This window comes from Dermochelys coriacea, chromosome 4, assembly GCF_009764565.3.
Source record: "Dermochelys coriacea isolate rDerCor1 chromosome 4, rDerCor1.pri.v4, whole genome shotgun sequence".
NCBI lineage: Eukaryota > Metazoa > Chordata > Testudines > Dermochelyidae > Dermochelys > Dermochelys coriacea.
In genome coordinates, this window is record NC_050071.1 from 109,609,685 (window position 1) to 109,624,350 (window position 14,666).

General features: G+C 45.0%; 1 long non-coding RNA gene across 1 annotated transcript; it reads right to left on the minus strand.

Moving 5' to 3' along the window:
• Positions 1-2,909: 2,909 nt before the first annotated feature.
• LOC122459984 lies at positions 2,910-10,823 on the minus strand. Its single transcript, XR_006280984.1, has 3 exons — positions 10,813-10,823; positions 10,323-10,327; positions 2,910-3,046 (listed from the first exon to the last, which is right to left on the minus strand). It is a non-coding gene; the product is annotated as an uncharacterized LOC122459984 (long non-coding RNA).
• Positions 10,824-14,666: the final 3,843 nt, after the last annotated feature.

Consider the following 14,666-nt stretch of genomic DNA (forward strand, 5'->3'; position numbering starts at 1 on the left):
AGAGTCAGGGCCAGAGAACTGAAGGAAGAAAGGAGGAGCCTGCTTGCTCTGTGCTGGAGAGTTGGAGCTAAGGGTCAGAGAGGGTTGAAAGCAGGCAAGCAATGGAGGACTTTACCTGCTGGCATCTCCAGGGCTGGAGAGCTCGACCCAGAGGCACTGTGGGACAGTCAGGGGGAGAGACGGCTGTTCCCCTGCAAGGATGTTTCCAACAAGAGGCTGTGGGGGTTCCTGCTGGGAAGAGCAGGGTTGCACTCCAGTTGGAAAGGCTATGGTTGGGATGGTGTCCTACTACAAAGACAGGAGAGGATTGACAGAATCTGTGTATGGCCAAAGGTGCTGGTGTATGGTTTGTGGGGCAACAAAGCACCAGCTGTCTGGAGCTTTAAGGACTGCTTCCATTGGCATGAGAAATGGACTACATGTTTAGGACTTCAGTTATGGACTATTTGAACTATGCTTGTTCAATGGACTAGAGGATAAGCTTGCATGGACTTACTGGGGACTCTGAAAGGGGAAACTGAGGCAGATGTGCCTGTTGTACCATGGTCTGCTGCAAAGGGGTGCTCCAGGTGTGGTGGGCTATTAGAATTTCCTGTATGACAGTCTTAATCTAATTTATATGCTGTGTTGTCAGGCTCAACAAAATCATGAGATTAAAAAGAAAAAATCATGATTTTTAGGCCAAAGATTGCGCTTTGATTTTTGTGCTCCTGCTGCCTATCCTTGGTGTGTGTGATTGTAACTATTAATGTTGCCATTGCTTTCAAATTTATTAAGGTGATTTTGGCCCTAACTGCAGAAGCACTCACAACCACATCTTCCCATCCCCCTGCCCAGCAATTAGTTCAGCTCCCCAGCACCTCTGAATGGCTATAGTGGAGGGCAAGGCTCTGCCTGCTTTCTACAGCAGCCCTGATTGGCTGCTCTTCCCCGTGAGGCAGGGCAAGGGAGAAAGAGGTCAGTCACTGGAGTTCTCCCCCACTCCAGCCACAGGCAGAGCTGACATTCAGGAGAGGGCTAGAGCTGGTTGCAGCGCTAGTCAAACTCCTATGACTTGCAAAGAAATCACAAGAGTTGGCAATGCATAATTCCGGGAGTAGTGGAATGCTTATTATATGCCTATAATGCTTGAAATCAATGGAGTCTGGGCAGGAAGGTGACACAATGGCTTCCCAGAGAAAGACACCCAAGCACACACTTGAAAACCAGTGGAATCATTCCAGACTCTAGCCTGAAGAGAGACAGCTGTCTTTACTAGGCTGGGAGGCTAGTGATCAAAAGGGCTGTGAACAGTTAAGGTGTCTTGATTCTGGCAAGGGGGCTGAGGGGCTGACCACAGAGTGTCAGTGAACTCTAACAGGGAGACAAGCTGGCAGAGAGAGGCTCTTCAGAAGAGTCTATAGAAAACTAATTGTACTAGCCTTCCTGTGTGAAAGATGTGTAAATGTTTAGCAGTGAGGGTCATTAACCACTGGAACAATTTACCAAGGGTTGTGGTAGATTCTCCATCACTGGCAATTTTTAAATCAAGATTGGTTGTTTTTCTAAAAGATATGCTTTCATTAGAACAGAAATTAATCTGAGGAAGTGCTATGAGCTGTGTTTGCAGGAGGTCAGACTAGATGATCACAATGGTCCCTTCTGGCCTTAAAAAAAAAAATCTATGAATCAGATGGTTAAACACCTGGTAAGACAGACATATGTGTTGCATGTCTTATTGTTTTTAAGGTAAGTTTCACTTGAAAAGTTTTTGTTCTAAATAAATAATACTTTGCTTTAAGGAGGCTGTCACTGATGATGCCTGTGCTTGCCTTGGATCTGCAAGGCCTCGGCCTGTGCCATATCCGAGGAGGCAATCCTAGTTAGTACCAAGGAGCTGCAACCCAGCTCCTCGTCTGAAAGTAGGAGTTTGTGTGATTCCACCCTAGCTCAGCTAGAGGCCTGAGTCCTGGGATGGAGTGTACTCAACAGAAAGCACATTAGTCTGGTTCAAAGCCGGAGAGTCCTTGTGACGTTTTACTCTATATGTTTTGTGGAAATATGCTAATGAGTGTGAATATAATATAACTGGAATATCCTTCATACAAAAGGTCTCTTGTAAGGTATCATTACAAAGCGTATGATCTACCGACTGTGCTCGTCCTATTTGTTTGCATGTGCTTTTTCTATGTCTGGAGTTAGAAGAATAAGATATAAACTTGTGTTACTGATGTAAACATGTTAAGTGGAAGCCATTAAGGGTGCTTCAGGATCAATGAACTGCGAATGGGTTGGTTTACCTGCAAGCCTTCCTATGTACCTGTCTTCCAGCTACTAGTAATGAAGAAGGAGGTCTTAGTGACATATGACCACGTCACTCGACACTGGAATCCATCTTAAACCTGGTGCTTTTCCATTTAGAAGGAGGGTTAGGGACCCAGAGAGACAAAAGATTCCTGCCTTGTGCCAAAACTATAAAAGGGGATGGAGCAGGACAAAGGGGGTCGCAGTCATGAGAAAGCCCCTGCTTTTCACCTAAGGTGCCTGCTGGAATTAACAAGGGCTGTACCAGGGGAAAGGATTGGGCCCAGACTAAGAAGGAGTCTAGTTTATGAAAGAAGTTTCTTGGAACATCTGAGGGTAAGATTTACCTGTATTCAGTTTCTTAAATGTATTAGCTTTAGACTTGCATGTTCCTTTTACTTTCCTTGGTAACTTACTTTGTTCTGTCTGTTATTACTTGGAACCACTTAAATCCTACTCTTTATACTTAATAAAATCACTTTTATTAATTAACCCAGAGTAAGTGATTAATATCTGTGGGGGGCAAACAGCTGTGCATATCTCTCTATCAGTGTTATGGAGGGTGGACAATTTATGAGTTTACCCCGTATAAGCTTTATACAGAGTAAAACAGATTTATTTGTGCTGCAGCAGGCTTGCGTATCTGGCTCAACAAGGCAGGGTTTTGGAGTCCCAAGCCATCAAAGAAAATGGGTTCAAAGGTAGTTTCAGCACATCAGGTGACAGTCCCAAGGGGGTCTCTGTGTCTGAACCCATCACAGTCCTCATTTTGTGGAACGCTGTCCCTTTCCAGCAAGGACTTAGCAATGGATGTGGCTTTGTCTGGTGAAAATGAGAGGAAACTGGAGACAGTTGGACACCAACGGAGATGGGATCATGGAGGTGAGGATGGGGACATCCTGTATTCTGGTGATGTGTCCATGGCCACCCTAGCACTTAATGAGACCAGGAGATGGTCAGAGGTATAGTTTGCCTAGTAATTGTGGTATATGGAACATCTGAGCTGTAAAGAACAAAACATTTTTTGTTTATTCAAATACACTAAAACATCCAAAGTATTTTAAAAGTTGAAAAACATTTAACACCTGCACAACTCGAAAACAACTAAATGGATTTTCTTCAACCCTCCCAATTAAATTCATTTATGAGCAGAACACAAGCACGATTAAAAAAAAATTCAGCCCTAAGGGTCATGTTTTGGGAACATTATAAGCCACTTCCACCCGAGGCTTAGAAGGAAAGTGTCTTCTCAACTATTACAAGAGCATATCTGCACTACAGTAGCATTATGAAAAGGAGTACTTGTGGCACCTTAGAGACTAACAAATTTATTAGAGCATAAGCTTTCGTGAGCTACAGCTCACTTCATCGGATGCATTTGGTGGAAAAAACAGAGGAGAGATTTATATACACACACACAGAGAACATGAAACAATGGGTTTATCATACACACTGTAAGGAGAGTGATCACTTAAGATAAGCCATCACCCACAGCAGGGGGGGGAAAGGAGGAAAACCTTCCATGGTGACAAGCAGGTAGGCTAATTCCAGCAGTTAACAAGAATATCAGAGGAACAGTGGGGGGTGGGGTGGGGGGGAGAAATACCATGGGGAAATAGTTTTACTTTGTGTAATGACTCATCCATTCCCAGTCTCTATTCAAGCCTAAGTTAATTGTATCCAGTTTGCAAATTAATTCCAATTCAGCAGTCTCTCGTTGGAGTCTGTTTTTGAAGCTTTTTTGTTGAAGTATAGCCACTCTTAGGTCTGTGATCGAGTGACCAGAGAGATTGAAGTGTTCTCCAACTGGTTTTTGAATGTTATAATTCTTGACGTCTGATTTGTGTCCATTCATTCTTTTACGTAGAGACTGTCCAGTTTGGCCAATGTACATGGCAGAGGGGCATTGCTGGCACATGATGGCATATATCACATTGGTAGATGCGCAGGTGAACGAGCCTCTGATAGCGTGGCTGATGTGTATATAAATCTCTCCTCTGTTTTTTCCACCAAATGCATCCGATGAAGTGAGCTGTAGCTCACGAAAGCTTATGCTCTAATAAATTTGTTAGTCTCTAAGGTGCCACAAGTACTCCTTTTCTTTTTGCGAATACAGACTAACACGGCTGCTACTCTGAAACCTGTCAGTAGCATTATGGCAGCATTAGTACTGTAATTAACATTCTTTTTGCAGCAGCCTGAGAAAGTGGAAACACTCATAGCCATAGGAAGGGTAGTCATGGAGCACCACCCTGTGGATCAATACCTCACAAAAGGGTTAACTGGGTCTCAGGCACTGCTTGGTGACAACATCACACCTTATCTTCATTGCTCAGCCAATAAGAGTTTTATTGATTTAATGTTTCTATCATGCATTTGATTGAATGTGTTATTGTCAGGCAACAGCCTTTTGGGGTGTGGAGTTCTTAAAGGGAACCTCTCCTCCCACCCCACATTTGAAACAAAACTATTTATTTTGCCTAGTAAGCAGTTATGTTTCTCCTACACCCAAAGACTCTTAACTATTGTTGCTCCAAACACAATACATATCTGTAAAACCAGTTATCCTTATACTTCCATGTACTGCACCCAATGCTCTCTAGGGGCTTCAATATGGCAGCTGGTTGGACAGGTTTCAGAAACTGGTCATCTGCGGTGGCAAGTGAAATCTGTCTCTTGGAGGAAGAAACTTTTATGGGACAGCAAGATCTCAGCAATTAGTTGCTGTATTGGATTCACAAGTCTATTGAGAGCAAACTGCAAATGCAGGGCCGACTTTTGTCCTTCAAGTGCACCTGGGTCTCATAGATGATACCAGACTTTCATGCATGTCCCAGGGTAGAATTTCTAAATGTATAATATGTTTGTGTGGCAACTGCCATCTTGGCTGATTCTGAGGATTGAAAAATTAGTCTATACAGTTTGAGGTAAAGAGCTGGGCTTCCAAGTGAAGAGCTGTAAACAGTACCACATCCTTGTGTGGAGCAGACCTATAACCCAAAAGTGGGTCTGTGAGGCACAGACTGGTTTGAATCTCATACAAGTTTCCACTTAATGTGACAGCCACCATCTTGGCCAATACTGGGGATTAAATCTGGGCCTCCATTGCTGAAAGCAGAAGTCTTTACATCTTGAGCTGATTCTGGGCTGAGTGTTAAAATAGACTCACAGGACCATCCTCTTTTGCTTGTGCATAGAGTGGGACACAACATACACTAACCAGTGAGTTACACTTGCAATCAATGTATCTTGCTGTATGATATTTTATGGGCTTTAGTATGCTATAGATCCACATATAAAGTACAAATGCGTTATACTTTAGTAAGTTTGCTTCTAAATAGTCCAAAAGTCAGTATTTGTTGGATTGTTTACAGTAATTCATATAATATATAGTGGACTATTATACAAAATTTAAGCTGTAAATTCCAGTACAGTATTTCTACATGCTGCTGGGGTTCCCCCTCCCCCCTTATAGCTGCCAGATGGTGCAGAGCAAATTATTCCAGCACTTCGACCAGCTGAATTTTAAGCAGATGAATATAACCGTCTGCACAGCATTTTGCCTCCTTTTATCGTTGGCTGTAGTGCTCGCCTGTTTGATCATTCCCCCGGAACAACCAAGTCCTATTAATTAGTATTTTCCTCCTGCTTCCTCCCCCCCCCCCCACTTGAATCCCTTGGGAAGCTCTTTACTTTTGAGGCAGTGTAATAAATTTTATAGTATGAAAAGTGTGGGTTTTTTTGTAACGTGTATTTAGCAAAAAGTGCTAATAGGTTGACAACATGAGAAGGTGGAGTCTGCTGTTTACCTATAAATCAAGTACAGTCTGGGTGGTTGTATAACCTACCGACCAGTGATCCGCCACCCTAATTTGAACCTGTACCATGGAAAAGTACGTAATATAGGAACATAATATCTATGCCCTCTTACTTAGGGGATTATGCTATGACTGCCATGAAGGAAGAAAATTGGGATTTCACTTATGTCCACTTAAAATGGAATAGATCCCCCTAAATAGTCAATGGATGGTGCCAGTTTGTCAACTCTTCCATGACTGGAGTGGATTTGGATAATTGGCTGGCTCCCTATCACAATCACTTGAACCAATCACCAGATTCAGCGCTCTTTAAAAAAAACAAATGGGTGTCTTTCTTTTAAGACAGCTGGCTAAACAGTTGTGTGGTTGTACTTTTACCTGTACTAGGAACTCAAGCCATTGAGGAATAGCCTTTGTTGAATACACAACTCTCCTTGGCACTAATGAGCATGTTGGCCCTTATCCTTGGCTGCACTGGGCCTAATTTATGTCAAAGAACTAGCCTAGCACACAGCTGGCCCAGATCTCTGTGTTGCACCTTTTCCTGGCTTACAGCTCAAGATCAGGGGTGTCATTTGTAACACCCAGAGTTTGTATAACATCTAGCACAGTGGAGACTTGGTCCATGACTAAGGCTCCTGGATACTATGGTAATACTACTAATAATTAATAATAAACTTGAAAATGTTTTTCCTATTGTATTTTTCTATTTTGCAAAAATTGATTTTTCTCTTTTGAAAGGAAAAAATACAGCTATGCTGTTACTTCCTTATTTATGTTCTCTAAGAACATCAGTTATGTTAGCACAGCTTAGCACAACGATCTGTTAATTAAGCTCAAGTTAACTTTGCCTGATTCTATAGCCGCCAAGCACAAACTAGGCTAGGTCCTACATAAACAGAGGCTTGGCCTAAACTACATACTTACTTCAGTATAACCAAGTCGCTCAGAGATGTGAAAAATCCACACCCCTGAGCGACATAGTTATGCTAACCTTAAACACACACACCCCACCCTGTAGACAGCTATGTCAGCAGGAGACCTTCTCCAGCCAATGTAGCTACCGCCTCTTGTCAGCTTATCTCCACCTGCACAGGAGAGCTCTTTCCTGTCTGCTTACAGTATCTTCACCAGACTCACTGTAGTGATGCAGCTGCCTTGGTGCAGCTGTGCCGAGGTAAGTTTTTAGTGTAGACCTGCCCAGAGAAACTGCTGTAAATGTTTGGCAACCCCTTCCTGGAAATATGGGCCCCCATTCAATAAAACACTTTAATGGGACTGCTCTTGTGCTTAAAGTTGAGCACATGCTTAAGTGCTTTGTTGGATCAGGGCCATAGCTACTTAAAGTGCCTAATCAGCTCTGTCACAGGGTTCGTTCACCAGAGCAGCATTTCCTGCTAGGTATCTTGGGGATTAGCTCTCTGACAGTACACCTTCTCCTGGTGGTGCCTCTCCCACCCCCTTCTCCACCTGAAGACCCATCTAGCACAGAGATCGCAGCATTCTTTTCATAACTTGGCCCTCTGGCTGTGCCACTATTCAGGTCTTTCCCCCTTCCAGGGTTCAGTATCTCAGTCAAAAGTTCAGCCACTTCCACAGTTGCAAATGCAGGGGACCCAGTCCACCCACTACTTTGGGACCCATCTAAGGAATCTGTAGATAGCTGCCTTTTCTTAACTTCTCCACCAATATTGCTTCAATTCCCTGGGCCACTACCCCAGGGTCCCAGCACCTTCTTTGTCCTCTTCTCAGGGCCTCCAGCCCACAAAAGTCCCAGCAGACAGCCAGGAGCTCCCTCATGCCCCCAAGTCCCAGACAGCAATGGCTGTGTCCAAGGTGCTAGCTTCCTGCAGCCCACTAGGAATACTGTCCTCTCTCCTTGGGCTTGCTGTAGCAACTGCTTCTGCTTTGCCCTTTTATGTGAGTCCACTGGGCCCTGATTGGCTGCTCAGTGCAACCTCCCTAGGCTGCCTTTCATAGAATATCAGGGTTGGAAGGGACCTCAGGAGGTCATCTAGTCCAACCCACTGCTCAAAGCAAGACCAATCCCCAATTTTTGGCCAAGTTCCCTAAATGGCCCCCTCAAGGATTGAACTCACAGCCTTGGGTTTAGCAGCCCAATGCTCAAACCACTGAGCTATCCCTCCCCCTTCCTTTCTGGTGTGGGATGAACAACCCATCACTAGCTCTAAGATGGAATGACTTGAATCATAGAATTGTAGTACTGGAAGGAAGCTCAAGAAGTCATCTAGTCTAGTCCCCTGCACTCATGGCAGGACTAAGTATTATCTAGACCATCCCTGACAGGTGTTTGTCTAACCTGCTCTTAAAAATCTCCAATGATGGCGCTTGCACACCTTCCCTGAACAATTTATTCCAGTGCTTAATTACCCTGATAGTTGGGAATTTTTTCCAAATGTCCAACCTAAACCACCCTTGCTGCAATTTAAGACCATTGCTTCTTCTCCTATCCTCAGAGATTAAGGAGAACAATTTTCCCCCTCCTCCTTGTAACAATCTTTTATATACTTGAAAACTGTTATGTCTCCCTTCAGTCTTCTTTTCTCTAGACTAAACAAACCCATTTTTTTCAATCTTTCCTCATATGTCATGTTTTCTATACCTTTAATCATTTTTGTTGCTCTTGTCTGGATTGTCTCCAATTTGTCCACATCTTTCCTGAAAGATGGTGGTGCCCAGAACTGAACATAATACTCCAGTTAAGACCTAATCAGTGTGGAGTAGAGTGGAAGAATTACTTCTTGTGTCTTGCTTATAACACTCGTCCTAATACATCCCAGAACGATGTTTGCTTTTTTTTTTTTTGCAATAGTGTTACACTATTGACTCATATTTAGCTTGTGATTCATTATGACCCCCGATTCCCTTTCTGCAGTACTTTTTCCTAGGCAGTCATTTCTCATTTTATATGTGTGCAACTTATTGGTTCTTCCTAAATAGAGTATTTTCCATTTGTCCTTATTGAATTTCAACCTATTTACTCCAATTTGTCCAGATAATTTTGAATTTTAGTCCTATCCTCCAAAGCACTTGCAACCCCTCCCAGCTTGGTATCATCTGCAAACTTTATAAGTGTACTGTCTATGTCATTATCTAAATCATTGATGAAGATATTGAACAGAACTGGTCCCAGAACTGATCCCTGTGGGACCTCACTCAGTATGCCCTTCCAACTTGACTGTAAACCACTAATAACTACTCTCTGGGAATGGTTTTCCAGCCAGTTATGCACCCACCTTTATACTAGCTCCATTTAGGTTAGATTGTATTTTCCTAGTTTGTTTATGAGAAGGTCATTCAAGACCATATCAAAAGACTTATAAAGTCAAGGCTTGTTACCCTGTCAAAGAAAGCTACTAGGTTGATATGACACGATTTGTTCTTGAAAAATCCATGCTGACTGTTACTTATCTCCCTATTATCTTCTAGGTATTTACAAATTGATTGCTTAATTATTTGCTCCATTATCTTTCTGGGTACTGAAGTTAAGTTGACTGGACTGTAATTCCCTGGGTTGTCCTTATTTCCCATTTTATAGATTGGCACTATATTTGCTGTTTTTCAGTGGTCTGAAATCTCTCCTGTCTTCCATGACTTTTCTAAGATAATCACCAGTGGCTCAGATGTCTCCTCAGTCAGCTCCTTGAGTAATCTAGCACGTATTTGATCAGGCCCTGGTGACTTGAAGACATCTAACTTGTCTAAGTAATTTTTAACTTGCTCTTTCCCTATTTTAGCCTCTGATCCGACCTCATTTTCAGTGGCATTCGCTATGTTAGACGTCCAGTTGCTACTAACCTTTTTGGTAAAAACTGAAACAAAACAGTCAGCACATCTGCCATTTCCACATTTTCTGTTATTGTTTCTTTCCCCCCCTCCACCCCATTGAGTAATGGACCTGCCCTGTCCTTGGTCTTCCTCCTGCTTCTAATGTATTTGTAGAATGTTTTCTTGTTACTAGTCTCTAGCTAGTTTAATCTCTTTTTGTGCCTTAGCCTTTCTGATTCTGTCCCTACATACATATGTTAGTTGTTTATATTCATCCTTTGTAATTTGACCTAGTTTCCACTTTTTGTAGGACTCTTTTTTGAGTTTCATATCATTGAAGATCTCCTGGTTAAGCCAGGGTGGTCTTTTGCCATATTTCCTACACCGTGGGAAAGTTTGCTCATGTTCCTTAATAATGTCTCTTTGAAAAACACTCTCTTGAACTGTTTTCTCCCTTAGACTTCCTTCCCATGAGATCTTACCTACCAACTCCTTGAGTTTGCTAAAGTCTGCCTTCTTGAAATCCATTATCTTTATTGTGTTGTTTTCCCTCCCACCTGTCCTTAGAATCATGAACTTTACTATTTCATGATCACTTTCACCTAAGCCACCTTCCACTTTCAAATTCTCAACCAGTTCCTTCCCATCTGTCAAAATCAAAGCTAGAATATCCTCTCCCCTAGTAGCTTTCTCCACCTTTTAAAAATAAAATAATTGTCTCCAATACATTCCAAGAACTTGTTGGATAACCTGTGCTCTGCTGTATCATTTTCCCAACAGATGTCTGGTAGCTGAAGTCCCCCATCGCCACCAAATCTTGTGCTTTGGATGATTTTGTTAGTTGTTTAAAGCATAAAATAATGCATTATTAAAGAATAGGAAGAGAGAAATAAAAAGCAATGGGAGTAAAGTGTATGGTGACCACATTTTCCTTCTCTAAGTAAAACAGCATTTTATATATACGGTTTTGCCTTTAGTTTGGAAAAGGCCTTTGAGTCTGATCCAACATCAGTTGAATTCAGTGGGAGCTGGCTCAGACCTCTTGTGAACATGTCTGAACACCTTTTGCCCCAGTTCAGTGGTTGGGAATCCTCCAGGATATCTTTTCTTTTTCTTCTTCTTCTTTTTTCCCCCCAATGTGCTCACATAGAAGATCACATTTACTTTACTGAGTGGCAGTTGCTATACTGATACAGGCCGCTTTCTTGGGCAAATATCCCCACTCACATGCCTTACAGGAAATGGAAGAACTGGGGAATCAAAAGAAGAAAGGAGCTTAGATTAAAGTTGACTTTTCACATGTTCAATAGAGGGAAAAATAATTAGAATAGTTACTGCGCATCCCTGGCACATTTCATTAAAGAAATTCTGTTTTTTTAAAAAGTGCTTGGGAATATGACACATTTTAATGGTCTGGCTTGTTGACGGCATCACCTTTAATAATGTTCTTTAGCAATATGTAGGGCATATTGGTGTTCTATCACTATTTGAAGTGGGGGCTCCCATAGACATGTTCTCCCTTAGCGTATGATAACTTCCATAAACCTGGTCTGAATATGCTCAGAGAGTGAGGGACTGGGGAATTTCTTCATTGATTTTTTTCTATTAAACAAAGTATTTTCTCATGACCACAGCAAAGGTGGGAGGCACCAGCTTGTATTAAGAGCATTTACTGGAAAAGCTTATAGTTAATTCTGGAAAGTTATACTCAGTATGATCGTATAGCACAATGTTATGCTGGTATCATTAAAAAGAGAGTGCAATGGTGAATAGCTTCAGGGGGATATAAGCTTATGGAGTTCCTATCTGCCCCTAACACACAACACTCCAAGCACGCAATACTCTAGGCCAAGTTTTCAGCCTTTCTTGGGTTTGCCAGTATTGTTAGTAACAAACAGAAACCCAGCCTAAGCTTCCTCAATAGCATGGCTGTTCCTGGTGTTTTTCCTTGCAGAACCCCCTTTCCTCTCTCTTAGTGAGAGAGAGAGAGAGAGAGAGAGACTAAACCCCCTTTGTACTCCTGGGTTAGAAATAACAGGACTGGCAGAAGAGCACTATGTTCTAGTATCTGACTCCCTGTTACAGAGATCCAGGGGTACCCCTCTCCCACATTTTTTGTTTTAAATACCTGACACTTGGTGCAGTCTGTTGTTTTAAAGGAAAAGATTTTCTCTTCAGACATAGGAGACCCAGTCATAAGTCATTACTGGCAGACATAGTTTATCCAGGGAGAAGGAGAACTCCATCATCCTAAGAAGAGAAGTGACCTTCATCTCCTATTCAGAATAATTGGGGGCGCTTAGGGGCCTCTTGTTAAAATTCCACCAGAAGCCCCCTCCAGCACACCAATGATTTATGGAGCTACTTGACTCAACAAGAGAGCACGTCTCCAGCTGACAGAAAGGAACTAAACTACAGTACAGCAGCTCAGAGCTGACATCCATGTGTCATGCGCAGCATGTTGAAAAATGAACAGCCATGAAGAGGCATTGAGCATGGCATCTGTGTAGCATGTGATGTATTGTCACACTGGTATCGAGAAACAAAATAAAATAAAATTAAATACAGAAAGCTATATTCAGTGACATGAACAATTATTTTAACCCAAGAACATTCAGAGTTTAGGCTGATGCTCTGTTTGTATATTGATCCACTATATAGTGCCGTGGTCCCCAAACGTTTTACCTGGCACCTCTCCTTACCCCTGTTTGCGCCCATCCCCACCCCCCCTAACTGGGCACCAGGAGCTGGTGGGGGGGCTGCAGCCGGGAGAAGGGCCACGGTCAGGGCTGGGGGTAGGTTGCAACTTTCTAACTGCACAAAACCGAACACCCTTGCCCTGCCCCTTTCCTGAGGCCCACCCTCTGCCCAGCCCCTTCTCCGAGGCTCTGCCCCCTCACTCCATCCTCCTTCCCTCTGTCACTCGCTCTCCCCCCACCCTCACTCACTCATTCATTTTCACTGGGCTGGGGCACAGGAAGGGGTGAGGGGGTTAGCTGGGGGTGCTGGCTCTGGGGTGGGGCTGAGGATGAGGGGTTTGGAGTGTGGGAGGAGGCTTCAGGCTGAGGCAGGGGGTTAGGGTGCAGGAGGGGGTGAGGGCTTTGGCTGGGTGTGTGAGCTCTGGGGTGGGGCCAGGGATGAGGGGCTTGGATGCAGGAGCGGGATCCAGGCTGGGGCTGAGAGGTTTGGAGTGCAGGAGAGGGTTCTGAGCTGAGGCAGGGGGTTGGGGCACAGGAGAGGGTTTGGGGAGTGGGCTCTAGGAGGGAGTTTGGGTGCAGGAGGGTGCTCCAGGATGGGGATTGGGGGGGAAAATGGGTGAGGTCTGTGGGCTCTGGGACAGAGTTTGGGTGGGGGAAGGGGCTCAGAGCTGGGGCAGGGGGTTGGGCCTCAGGAGGGGGTGAGGGGTGCAGGCTCTGGGAGAGAGTTTGGATGCAGGAGGGGGCTCAAGGTGGGGGAGGGGGTGTGGGCTCTGGGAGGAAGTTTGGGTGTGGGAGGGGGCTCAGGGATGGGGCAATGGATTGGGGTGTGGGAGGGGTTTTGGGGTGCAGGTCCCAGGCAGTGCTCATCTCAGGCGACTGCCCACAAGTAGCGACATGTCACTTGGCTGCTAGGTGGAGGTGCGGCCAAGCGGCTCTGCGCACCGCCCCCACAGCTCCCATTCACCACAGTTCCTGGACAATGGGACCTGCAGACCTGGCACTCGGGGGCAGGTAGGGGGCAGCACACAGAGCCACCACGGCCATCCCTCTGCCTAGGAGCCGAGGGACTTGTCACCGCTTCTGGGGAGCCATGTGGAGCCAGGTAGGGAGCCTGCTGGCCCTGCACTAACTGGACTTTTAGCGGCCCGGAGCCGCCAGGATCTCTTTTCGACTGGACGTTCCTAGCAACCCTAGCTGGGGGCTGAGGCTGGGGCTGGAGTGGCGGCTGGGCTGGGAGCCAGGGGCCAAGGTTAGGGGCAGGTCTGTGGCCGGGGCCAGGGCCAGAAGCGGTGCCATGGCTCGGGGCCAAAGCTGGAGCTGGTTGGGGGTTGGGGGCCGGGCTGGGGCCATGGCCGGGAGCAGAGCCACTGCCAGGCTGGGGGCGGGGTTGGGGCTGTGGCCAGGGCTGCAGCTGGAGGCGGGACCAGAAGCAGAGCCATGGCCAGGAGCTGGGGCCACAGCAGAGATGGGGGCAGAGTGAGACTGGGTGAGGCTTCCCCCCCACCATGTGGGCTGACCCAGACCCCACCACACCCCCCTGAACCTTCCTCTGTGCCCCCCAAAGGGGGGCATGCCCCATCTTTGGGGGACCACAGCTATAGTGGCTAGTTGTAAACAGATTTTAAGAAATGCTAAGAATTTTTCTGTCACTCTTGTAGCCTTGCTTTCCCACTTGCCCTCACTGGCTTAAGTGACAAGAACAGAATTGGATAATGGCTTCTATCTGGCCTCATCTCTTAGGAAATGTGGGTTATTCACTGTGCCACTGAGAAGTGTGCCTAACTGATTCTTCTCCCCGACTCCCCTTCCCAGGTTTCACACACTGCCTTCTGCCCTCTGTGTTTTCTCTCCCTGCCTAGTGGTTGCTTTCTCCTTCAGCACTGTTTCATTTCCCCCCCACTCCCCTCCCACAACATGTTATAACTCTCTTCCCTGTGATGTTTCTCGTCCCCTTGTAGTGTGATGTTAGTTGCATGAAGTAAATAACCTTCTGAGTTATTAAATGGGAAGCAAATGTTACTATATGCATGCATATGTTTCACATGCATGTGTGTACACACACAGGGATGGAGGATGT